At 43.0% G+C, this 12183-nt stretch overlaps 1 protein-coding gene across 40 annotated transcripts in view; it reads right to left on the bottom strand.

The window, feature by feature from the left end:
• Nucleotides 1–12183, bottom strand: part of EIF4G3 (eukaryotic translation initiation factor 4 gamma 3) — a 378821-nt gene that overhangs the window by 334850 nt on the left and 31788 nt on the right. The gene's annotated exons all lie outside the window — the stretch shown is intronic.

Here is a 12183-nt window from a genome sequence, read left to right as displayed (position 1 = left end):
ATGGGGATATTAACCACTCACCAAATGGCTTCTTTCTCTGCACTACATTATAGAGGGATCAATAACACAAAAAATGCAACAAGCAATCTGCAGAAGAGTTTATGTGTGTAAATAGTGCATTCTCATTTCTATTTAAGAAAAAACTTATGTATCTGTGTATATGTTTATGTGCATGTGTGTGTATAAGTGTACACACACACACACACACACACACACTTCTACATATGGGACAGAGGGAATGAGAAGTTTATATTTTTCCCCTACCAAGCGGAAAAAAATACAAGAGTAAGATTCTACTATACAGCAGTTAAAAAAAATGAAATCCGGTCATTTGCAACAAAATGGAGGAATCTGGAAAACATCACGCTGAGTGAAATAAGCCAGTCCCAAAGGGACAAATATCATATATTCTCCCTGATAAGTGAGAACTAACTGCGCACCTAAAAGGAAACCTGTTGAAGTAAAATGAACACTACAAGAAACAATGTCTTTTTTTTTTTTGACAGGCAGAGTTAGAGAGAGAGAGACAGAAAGAAAGGTCTTCCTTCCGTTGGTTCAGCCCCCAAATGGTCGCTACGGCTGGCACTGCGCCGATTCGAAGCCAGGAGCCGGGTACTTCCTCCTGGTCTCCCATGTGGGTGCAGGGACCCAAGCACTTGGGCCATCCTCCACTGCACTCCTGGGCCACAGCAGAGAGCTGGACTGCAAGAGGAGCAACTGGGACAGAATCTGGCGTCCCAACCGGGACTAGAACCCGGGGTGCTGGCACCACGGGCGGATTAGCCAAGTGAGCTACGGCACTGGCTGAGAAACAATGTCTTGATCAGCCCTTGTCCTGTCAAAGAACAACTTACTATTTTATTCCTTTTAGTATTTTTTTGTTCTACTTAATACCATTGGTTGAACTCTTTAATTAACACACAATTATTCTTAATCGTTTAAATTGAACTAAAAAGTGATCCCTGTTAAATATAAGAGTGGGAATAAGAGAGGGAAGAGATGTACAGTTCGGCACATGCTCACTCAGACTTACCCCTAATGGTAGAGCTAGAAACGTGCCAGGGGATTCCAATTCAATCCCATCATGGTGCCATGTACCAATGCCATCTTACTTGTTAAAGTGATCAGTTTAACTTCATAATTGATCAAAAAGATAGGATTAAGTGTCAAAGGGATTACATAAATAAGATCAGTGTCTGCAAATAATAATTGATAGAATTAAAAGGGAGGGAACAATCCTACATGAGAAGCGGGATACACAGCATACTCATAGAATGGCAGATGGCCTAAATAGCACTCTAGCCTCAGAATCAGCCCTTAAGGCATTCAGATCTGGCTAAAAAGCCCATGAGAGTTTTGCAGGCATGGAAAGCCAAGACACTGTGGCAAAAAACAAACAAACAAACAAACAAAAAAACTAAATGGAAGATCTCTGTGAGTGAGATCCCAGTGGAAAGAACGGGCCATCAAAGAAGGAGGCACCTTTCTCTGAAGGAAGGAGAGAACTTCCTCTTTGAATATGGCCTTGTCTAAATAAGATCAGAGTTGGTGAATTCAAGAGGCTTCCATAGCCTCGGCATCTCATGACAAGAGCCTTGGGCGATGACTGACATCATAAATAAGAGTGTCAATTGTTAAATCAACAACAGGAGTCACTGTGCACTTGCCCCCCATGTATTTGGGAAAATATTCTGCAGGGAAAAAATCCACAAAATACTATACATATATTAAACACACACACACACACACACACACACACAATACAAACAACATGAATTACCTTAACAGAATAACTTCTACTTTTATTAACAATATTTTTGTTTTAAAGAATTATTCCAAAGGCTGCCATTTGGTGCAGGAATAAGCTGCCACTTAGGATGTCCATATTCTATATAGGAACGCCTTCTTTTTCTTTTTAAATTATTTTTATTTTCAATTTATTTTTATTTAAAAGGCAGACAGACTAAGAGACAGAGTTTGTACCCATCCACTAATTTACTCCCCAAATGCCCTCAACAGCCAGGGCTATACCATGCCTAAGCCAGAAGCCAGCAACTCAATCTGGATCTCTTACAGGAGTTACAGAGACACAACGACTTGAACCATAGCCTGCTACCTCCCAGGGTTCACATCAACAGGAAACCGGAATTGAAGTGGTGCTAAGACTTGAACGCAGGCACTGCCATATGGATGGGGGCATTCCAAGCACCATCTTAACAATTAAATGTCCCGCCCACCTTCCAAATAAATAAAATAAATCAAAGTTTAAAAAACAAATTATTGGGACTGGCGTTGTGGTATAGCAGGTAAAATTGCAACCTGTGTTGCTGGCATCCCATATGGGTACCAGTTCATGTCGCAGCTGCTCCACTTCTAATCCAACTCCCTGCTAAGGGCCTAGGAGTGCAGTGGAAGATGGCCCAAATGCTTAGGACCCTGCCATCCACATGGGAGACGTGGAAAAAGCTCCTGGCTTCAGCCTGGCCCAGTCCTGGCCATTGAAGCCATCTGGGCAGTCAGCCAGTGGATGGAAAGTATCTCTGCCTCTCCCTCTCCTGCTGTAACTCTTTCAAATAAATAAATAAATCTTTAAAATAAATAAATAAGTGGTGAGAAACTTTTTAAAAAATTATTATAGGAACTCATCCTTCACTCATAAATATGAATAGATACCACTAATACTAAAGGAGATTCTGCAGGGAACAAAAAAAGTTTCATTTAAAATTTCTAATTAGTACGTCTGAAAAGATTCATGATAATAGTCATAAAAAACAGTACAACTGCTACCCAAAGAAGGGTCAAAAAGCAAATGTTCTTGATATTAACATAGTGATTTCAAGGGCTAGCGCTATGGCGTAGTACATTAAGCCTCTGCCTGTGGTGCCAACATCCCATATGGGCAACTGGTTCGTGTCCCAGCTGCTCCTGTTCCAATCCAGCTCTCTGCTGTGGCCTGGGAAGGCAGGGCCCCTGCACCCACAGAGAGACCAGGAGGAAACTCCTGGTATTGGATCAGCTCAGCTCCGGCCATTGTGGTCACTTCAGGAGTGAACCAGCAGATGGAAGACCTCTCTGTCTCTCCCTCTCTCTAACTATGCCTCTAAATAAATCTTGAAAAAAAAAAAGTGATTTCAAGATTTTTTAAAGTTTTATTTACCTATTTGAAAGGCAGATTACAGAGAGAAATCTTTGATTTGCTGGTTCACTCCCCAAATGGATGCAACAGCTGGGGGTAGGCAAGGTAGAAGACAGGAACTTCACCTGAGTATCCCAACCTGGGTGCCAAGGTTCCAAGTACTTGGGCCATCCTCCACTGCCTTCCCAGGCACAAACAGCTGGGAGCTAGAGAGGAAGTAGAGCAGCTGGGACTTGAATAGGCACCCACATAGTATCCTGGCATCGCAGGTGGCAGCTTAACCCGCTAAGCCACAATGTCAGTCTGGAATTTTTGGTTTTTGTATGTCTTTCAATTCAATGACTCTATTTATAGCTTATATATTCAAAGATATATGCACAAGGATATGTACTACAGATTTTAATACATAAAAGACTACATAAACATCCATCGATAGAAAGAGATCTGGAGGAAGCCATTCAGTCTAGAAGTGAAGATGCCCAACCCCGTATCAGAATACCCATGTCCAGCACCTGGTCCCAGTCTCCTGCTAATGCACACCCTTGGATGTAGCGGTGAGGGGCTCATGCCATCCAAGTGGGAGAACTGGACTGAATTCCCAGCTCCCTGCTTCAACCCAGTCCACACCTGCTCTTTCTCTCTCTGCCTCTCAAATTAATACACTTTTTATAAGTTGATTTATTATTTATTTGAAAGGCAGAGTTACAGAGAAGTATAGACAGACAGACAGACAGATAGACAGAGGTCTTCCATCCACTGATTCACTCCCCAGATGGCCGCAACAGCCAGAGCCACGCCGATCCAAAGCCAAGAGCCAGGACTTTCCAGGTCTCTCACGCAGGTGCAGGGGTTGAGGGACTTGGGCCATCTTCTACTGCTTTCCCAGGCCATAGCAGAGAGCTGGATTGGAAGTGGAGCAGCCGGGACTCAAACCGGTGCCCATATGGGATGCTGGCACCATAAGCGGCGGCTTTACCAGCTATGCCACAGCGCCAGTCCCAAATTAATACTTTTTTTTTTTTAGAAAGGTCTTCCTTTTCCATTGCTTCACCACCCCAAATGGCTGCTACAGCCAGTGCGCTGCGCCAATCCGAAACCAGGAGCCAGGCGTCGCCCCCCCCTCCCCGGTCTCCCATGTGGGTGCAGGGCCCAAGCACTTGGGCCATCCTCCACTCTCAGGCCACAGCAGACAGCTGGACCAGAAGAGGAGCAACCAAGACAGAATCTGGCGCCCCAAGTGGGACTAGAACCCAGGGTGCTGGCGCCGCAGGCGGATAATTAGCCAAGTGAGCCACGGCGCAGGCCTCAAATTAATACATTTTTAAAAAGTCTTAAAGAGATGTTTTACTTAATTTATCATCATTTTTAAGGAAAAAGATTTAAATAAACGATGGTACAAATAGGCTACAGAAGAGTCTAGATGTATTATTATGGCAAAGATTTATATGATACATGAAGCAGTCACCAAGGGTAATCAGTATAATCCACTCTGGATCCTCTATAAACAACAGTGGAATATACTAATCATAATACCATAATACTTATACCTATTATTATAGCTATACTACTATATAGCACTAAGAGCCAGGTACTATTTTTTTTAAAGATTTATTTATGGGGCCGGCACTGTGCCAGCATCCCATATGGGCGCGGGTTTGACTCCCAGCTGCTTTGCTTCCGATCCAGCTCCCTGCTATGGCCTGGGAAAGCAGTAGAAGATGGCCCAAGTCCTTAGACCCCTGAACCCATATGGAAGACCCTAAGGAAGCTCCTGGCTTTGGATCAACACAGCTCCAGCCATTGCAGCCAATTGGGAGGGTGAACCAGCGGATGGAAGACCTCTCTCTGTCTGCCTCTCCTTCTCTGTGTAACTCTTTCAAATAAGTAAATAAATCTTTAAAAAAAAAGATTTATTTATTCATTCATTCATCTGAAAGGCAGCCATCTACTAGTTTACTTCCCAAATGGCTGTAACTGCTATGGTTGAACCAGGCCAAAGCCAGGAGCCAGGAATGCCAGCTCCTGGTTTCTCACATGGGTGACAGGGGCTCAAGTACATGGGCCATCTTCTAGAGCCTTCCCAAGAGCATCAGTAGGGATCTGGAACTCAAGTTGGCACTCTGATATGGGGTGCCAGCATTACAAGCGGCAGCTTAACCCACTGCCCCACAATGCTGGCCCCAGGTACTATTGCTTTTTTCACTGTTACTTATTTTTATTTCCTTGAAAGAGACAAAGAGTAAGAGATTCCCCATGCACTGGTTCACTCTCCAAATACCCACTACAGCCAGGGCTGGGTCAGGCCAAAGCCAGGAGCTGAGAACTGGGAACTCCATCCAGGTCTCCCATGATGGTGGTTACAACCCAACTTGAGCCATCATCATTGCCTCTTAGGGGGCACTGTAGCAGGAAGCTGGACTTGAAAGCAGAGCCAGGACTTAAACCCAGGCACTCCAATACATGTTGCAGCACCCTAAGAGGCATCTACTACAGGTACTACTTTAAGCACTATGAAAGTATTAACTCATTTAATCCTAATAACAACCTTGGCACTGCAGTCTATAATTATACCCCTCTACATATGAGAACATCAGGACACAAAAAGATTGAAGCAACCCCCTAAGGAAAGGAGCCATGAAACTAAAGAGAGAAGAAACTCTGGTCAACGGGACTCTAAGTTCCCTAAGGTCACACTTCACATTTCCAGCAGTTAGGTTCCAAACTACAGAGTCCAGCACCTCAGTCCACCCTCTAAAACCTCTGCTGCTCTCTCACCATCTCTCTAAGAATATGTAAATACACACAAAAAGGTAGAAGAACAGATAGCCAGTCAACTGTGACAACCTTTAATGATGGTAGTATAAGAGTTTTTTACATTTTAAAATATATAATAAAATGTACTTAATTTGTATTCTTTATAATACATAAGCATTATTTTTTAAGTTTTTAATCTACACAAAGATCTCAAAAAGTACAGGAGCCTAGGATATGAATAGGTAATTTTCAAAACAGCAAGTAAGGCTAGTAAACACAGGATGCAGGAAACAAAAATTTGTAAGTAGTAAAAGAGATGCAAATTAAAAATATTTTCACCTATATGTACATAAATATTTACACATACGTAAACAAAAAATTCTAAGAAATGTTATCAAAATGTTAATGGTATTCAATGAGTTGTAGAGTTATGTGAATTTTTTTCTGTTTTCTAAACTGATCATATACGGCTTTTTTGGGGAAGGGGCCTTTTTTTTTTTTAAGCAGAAAAACCTTCTGAAAGACAATTAAGGAAGTAGTATGTTATGGCCCATCCAGACATACCCTATCTTACTGGTAGCTAAGCAGTAGGTTCTAGTGTTCCTATATCAGGCCTATCTCTAGTCATAGGCAAAAAGGACAGGAAATCAGGTACAAATATGCCCCCATTCAAATGGTATTCTCTCTGGGCACTGACTTGAAGAGCATATGTGGCAACTTGTATACTCTACTCAAACCACTTCCCACCTGTCACCTTCACACTGTGGGCTTACTTTCAATGTGACACAGTATTCCTCACACCAGAGCACATGGGTGAAGACCTTTTTATCCACTACGCGCCAGCTACTCCATCCCTGAGGGAGACTTGCATTTCAGTGAATTCGCGGTCTGGACACTTCTCTGTCTTCACCTGACACACAGAGGTAATCCTCCAGCTTTCTGAAGAGAGCCAATCCTGTTCAGTGAGTAACAGCATATGCTAAGACCTCTCACTGCTGCAGAGAAAGGGTGGTCCCCTTCCTACAGCACAATATGCAATGCAGAAACACTTCTGCAAGAAAAGCTCCATTCTTAGGGTAACAACTGTGAAGAGCATCTTGGCCCTTCGAGGTTTCCCCAGGCTTCTCATGCTCCGACTCAGGAACTAGGGCAACAAGTCCCATACTCTGCCCACCCAAGCGGCAGGAGCAGACGTTTTTGGCTCAGCCCTACTGCAGTCCACAGATGAAATCGATGATACCAAGGACAAGATAACAAAGGACTTTAAAAAGGAAACTCTGAAACAAGTAACAATGGATCAGGCATCATAAGAAACATTTCACTAATATACCATGTCATTAACAAAGATTTCTTTTTTAATGATGCCTATAAGTACTTACTATTTCTCATACTGTCACAAAAACACATATGAGGAAATCTAATTCATGACAATGTGAGACGGGCTCTAGTACTGACATCACACTGAGATTAATCAAAAACCTTGGGAAACACAATGCTTAGTTTTTGCTGAAGCAACAAACTGTCGCTCCCCCTCTTCGTGGAGGAGCAACACAGGACCCTGCGCTGTTCTTTCGTCTGCTCGGCCCTCCCCGGGTTTGCTGCTGGTTCTTCCCGGGTTGGCTACTATCCCTTCCACCTCCGTGGAAGGGCAGTTCCCCCTGGCCGCATTCCCCACTTCCGCAGGGGAGCGGCACACCGCCGGCCGGCTTTCTCGGGGGCTGCACAGGTGTTCCTTCAGATAGATGTTCCCCTTAGATGTTCCTGATGCATGCCGTCTCTCTCCTCCTTTATAGTCCTCCTCCGCCAATCCCAACTCGGCTGCCCACACGCCGAGTACGCTGCTCTCCTCCAATCAGGAGCAAGTCCTACAGTTTATTGGTTGAACTGGAGGCAGCTGTGCGGAAGCTGTTTACTTCTCTCCCAGCACCATATTGTGGGAGAGCAGATGCATAAAATAAGTCTTAATTCCAGTAACTCAGTCCAGTCCGGGCTGCTCCCCACACAAACAACAAAAACTCTCTCCTTGATTTCCTGCTGAAAAATCTATAAATGCTATTTTAAATTTTCTTTACATTTTAAAAACAACAGATATAATTTTTCTGAGTGAGAAAGTTGAAGGGAGTCACATTTTACAGTGATTTCATTTTTCACCACAGAAGTAGCTTGGGGCCAGCTTTGTGGCATAGCAGGTTAAACAGCGGACTGACTGCATGTGGGCACTGGTTTGAGTCCCAGCTGCTCCACTTCTGAACCTGCTCCCTGCTAATACACCTGGGAAAACAGCAAAAGATGGCCCAAATGCTTGGCCCCTGCCACCCACATGGGAGATCCAGATGCAGTTCCAGGCTCCTGGCTTCTGCCTTGTCCAGCCCTGGCCATTGTGGACATTTTGAAAGTGAACCAGCAGATGGAGGATCTCTCTTTCTCTTCCTCTCCTAACTCTGCCTTTCAAATAAATAAATAAATCTTTAAAAAAAAAAAAAAAGATTTACTATTTTTTTTTTTGACAGGCAGAGTGGATAGTGAGAGAGAGAGACAGAGAGAAAGGTCTTCCTTTGCCATTGGTTCACCCTCCAATGGCCGCCGCACCGCACTGATCTGAAGGCAGGAGCCAGGTGCTTCTCCTGGTCTCCCATGGGGTGCAGGGCCCAAGCACTTGGGCCATCCTCCACTGCACTCCCTGGCCACAGCAGAGAGCTGGCCTGGAAGAGGGGCAACCGGGACAGAATCCAGTGCCCCGACCGGGACTAGAACCCGGTGTGCCGGCGCTGCTAGGTGGAGGATTAGCCTAGTGAGCCGCGGCGCTGGCCAGAATTTTATCTTAAAAAACAACTTTGAAGGTACAATTCTGTAGAAGCAAATGTAGGGTGGGAAGTATCATTTTGCTCCTAAATCTGTATATATGAAATTTGTTTACCTTTAAACTAAATAAATAAAAACAAAAAATGATATAAAAAACAGGGCTGATTTCAAAGTAATCCATGAATGCATGTTGAAATAATCTCTTATAATATCAACAAAACTTAATATAATAACATATAGGCCGGCGCTGTGGCTCACTTGGCTAATCCTCCACCAGCGGCACCGGCACCCCAGGTTCTAGTCCCGGTTGCTCCTCTTCCAGTCCAGCTCTCTGCTGTGGCCCGGGAGGGCAGCGGAGGATGGAACAAGTGCTTGGGTCCCTGCACCCGCATGGGAGACCGGGAGGAAGTACCCAGCTCCTGGCTTTGGATAGGCGCAGCGCTGGTCATAGCGGCCTTTAGGGGGGGTGAACCAACAGAAGGAAGACCTTTCTCTCTGTCTCTCTCTCTATCACTGTCTAACTCTGCCTGGCAAAAACTCTGCTATATCACCTAGAGGTACAAAAAGAAAATCTCTGGGGCTGGAAGTTAGTGGATTAAACTGCCAGTTGCAACACTGGCATCCCATACTGGAGTAGTCCTGGCTACTCCACTTCCCATCCAGCTCCGCGCTCATGCACCTGCTCAGCAGCAGACGATGGCCCAAGCACTTGAGTCCCAGCCACCCACATGAGAGACTTGGACAGAGTGCCCTGGCACTCTGCTTTGACCCGGTCCAGCCCTAGCTGTTAAGGCCAGTTTGGGAGTAGCTGGTACAGAGTAAGTAGACTTTCTCGGTCTCTTCCTCTCTCTCGGTTGCTCTGCTTTACAAAGAAATAAATAAATTTTTATAAATAAAATAAATCTAAGGTAAAAAAAAAAATCCTAGGTCAGACTCTCTCATCCATCTACTTGGTAAAAGAGATTAATTTGAATCCCTGTCTCACCCTAGAAACTGGTTTGGTAAAATACACCAAGTTCAAATCAAAGAAGAGAACAGCAGGGTCTAGAGAAAAATTGAAAGCAATTCTATGACGTAAACTGAACCAGGACTCTAACTGGATATTTCCGAGGTCCATCTTCAGACAGAGGATGAAAGGATTAAAAGGTTCAGGAGAGGTACCAAAGGCTTCCAGATCTGTAACTGACAGGGAACTAAACCATCCAGAAAAGGCAGACAAGCTCAAAAGTATCCCATACATTCATTCCATCACAGAATTTTCTTTGTGTTAACAAATGTTATTTGAGAAAGCCAACCACTGGGGCCAGCACTGCGGCGTAGTGGGTAGCCACTGCCTACAGGTTCGGCATCCTACATGGGTGCCAGCTCGAGTCCCAGCTGCTCCACTTTCAATCCAGCTCTCTGCTACGGCCTGTGAAAGCAGTAAAACATGGCCCAAATCCTTGGGCCCCTGCACCCATGTGGGAGACACAGAAGAAGCTCCTGGCTTAGCTCTGACAGTTACGGCCATCTGGGGAGTGAACCAGCAGATGGAAGACCTCTCTCTCTGCCTCTGCCTCTCTGTAACTCTTTCAAATAAATAAATAAATCTTAAAAAGAAAAAAGCCAACCATTTCTGGTTCTGTACCCCTTAGACAGAATTAGTCAAACCTGCTAACACTAGAAAAAGAAATCAGAACAACAAAATGTTCTCTTCCCAGAATCTTTAATATGAAGCTTCTTTATAAAACTGAAATTCATTTCCCTCCAACCCACAGACTGGTTTCTAATGCAACTTCAGTTATCCTTCCAGTCTTCACAAGTCACAGTGAGCTGACTTCTGCCACCATGACCTAAGAGAGCTTCCTAAAAAAATACTTTTCTAATGAAATAACAGTGATATTTACTAATGTGATTTTATAATAATGTATGATGAAATGTGTCAACACTTGGAAAATTTGCATAACTCAGTGAACCACTGTCTTCCAAATAACTGATATGTGTGATGTTATAAAATTATGCATGGGTAAAAGATCAACTCAAAGCTTAAGACAGAGGTAGGCATTTGATGCAGCAGTTTAAGACGCTGCTCAGCACACCTGCACCCCATATCATAGTGCCTGGGTCTGAGTCCCAGCTCTGTTTCCTAGTAATGCAAGCCCTGGGAGGCAGCAGTGATGGCTCTCAAGTAGTTGAATCACTGACACCCAAGTGAGAAAGCCAGACTGAGTTCCTGGTTCTCACTTTTGGCCTGGCCCACCTCCAGCTATTTCACGCATTTTGGGGATTGAACCATGGATGGAAGATCTATCTCTGCCTTGCAAATAAATAAGTAAATTTTTAAATTCAAACTGCAATGCATAACAATAAATTTAAAGTCATGAAAAGTTAATGGTTATAGTTTCAGGTTCCAAATTGAAGCTAACCTACAAGAAACTACCACTAGTCAAATTTTGGTGGGGTAATAGGATATTCAGAACTATCTGAAGAGAGTTAAACACTCTTCCTCTTCCCAACTACCCACCTGAGACCACATTATCTTCAATACAAACAATGTATAGCAGAATTAATTCATGACCAAATATGTGAACTTAGTTATGGTGGGAATATAAATGAGCACAGCCATTATGGAAAACAGTATGGCAGTTCCTCAAAAAAACTAAAAATGAAATTACCATTTGATACAGCAATCCCATTACTAGATATACAGACAAGGGAAATGAAATCACAGTGTTGAAGAGACATCTGCTGAAGAAATATCTCCCATGATTCCTGCAGCACTACACAATAAATAGCCAAGAAATGGAATCGACCAAAACGTCCTGCAACTGATGAACCAATAAATATGGTACATATATACAAAATGAGTACATATTATTCATAGGTAACTTTGTAACATCATGTAAACCCTATTCAGACTTAGAAAGGATGAAATTTTGTCATTTGCAACAACTCAAGATGGAACTGGAGGTCATTATGTTAAGTGAAATAAGCCAAGCACAGAGAGAAAAGCATTGCAAGATTTCACTCCTATGTGGAACACAAAAGTGCAACTCACAGAAGAGGTCAATAGTGGTGACCTGAGAATGAAGAGAGTAAGGTGATGGAAGACTGGGAAAAAGCTGATTAACAGGTACTAAGTTATATGTACATAGAAGAAAGAAGTTCTGGTGCCCTATTGCACAACAGGGTGACTATTGATAATGTCCTATGTATTTTCTAAAACAAACAAAAAACCTTAGAATAAAAATTTTTGCTTTCACCATAAAGAAATATTAAATGTTTGAGGAGACAGATACATGTTTACTCTGGTTGGACATTATACAACATACACATTTACAGAACCATCACCTGGTACCCCATAAATATGAACAACTTTTATGTGTCAGTTAAAAAAATTTTAAAAAGAAAAAAAACTAGCCATTTTCTAATAAGCTAGACATTAAAGAGATTTATAAAAAGTTATGTATGTTAATATGGTTTTATTATTTTTTCTTAGTTAAGTATTTAAA

The sequence above is a fragment of the Oryctolagus cuniculus genome, chromosome 7 (genome assembly GCF_964237555.1).
Source record: "Oryctolagus cuniculus chromosome 7, mOryCun1.1, whole genome shotgun sequence".
Classification (NCBI taxonomy): Eukaryota; Metazoa; Chordata; class Mammalia; order Lagomorpha; family Leporidae; genus Oryctolagus; species Oryctolagus cuniculus.
The sequence above is the reverse complement of the archived record's forward strand: the minus strand, read 5'-3'. Positions and strand labels throughout refer to the sequence as shown.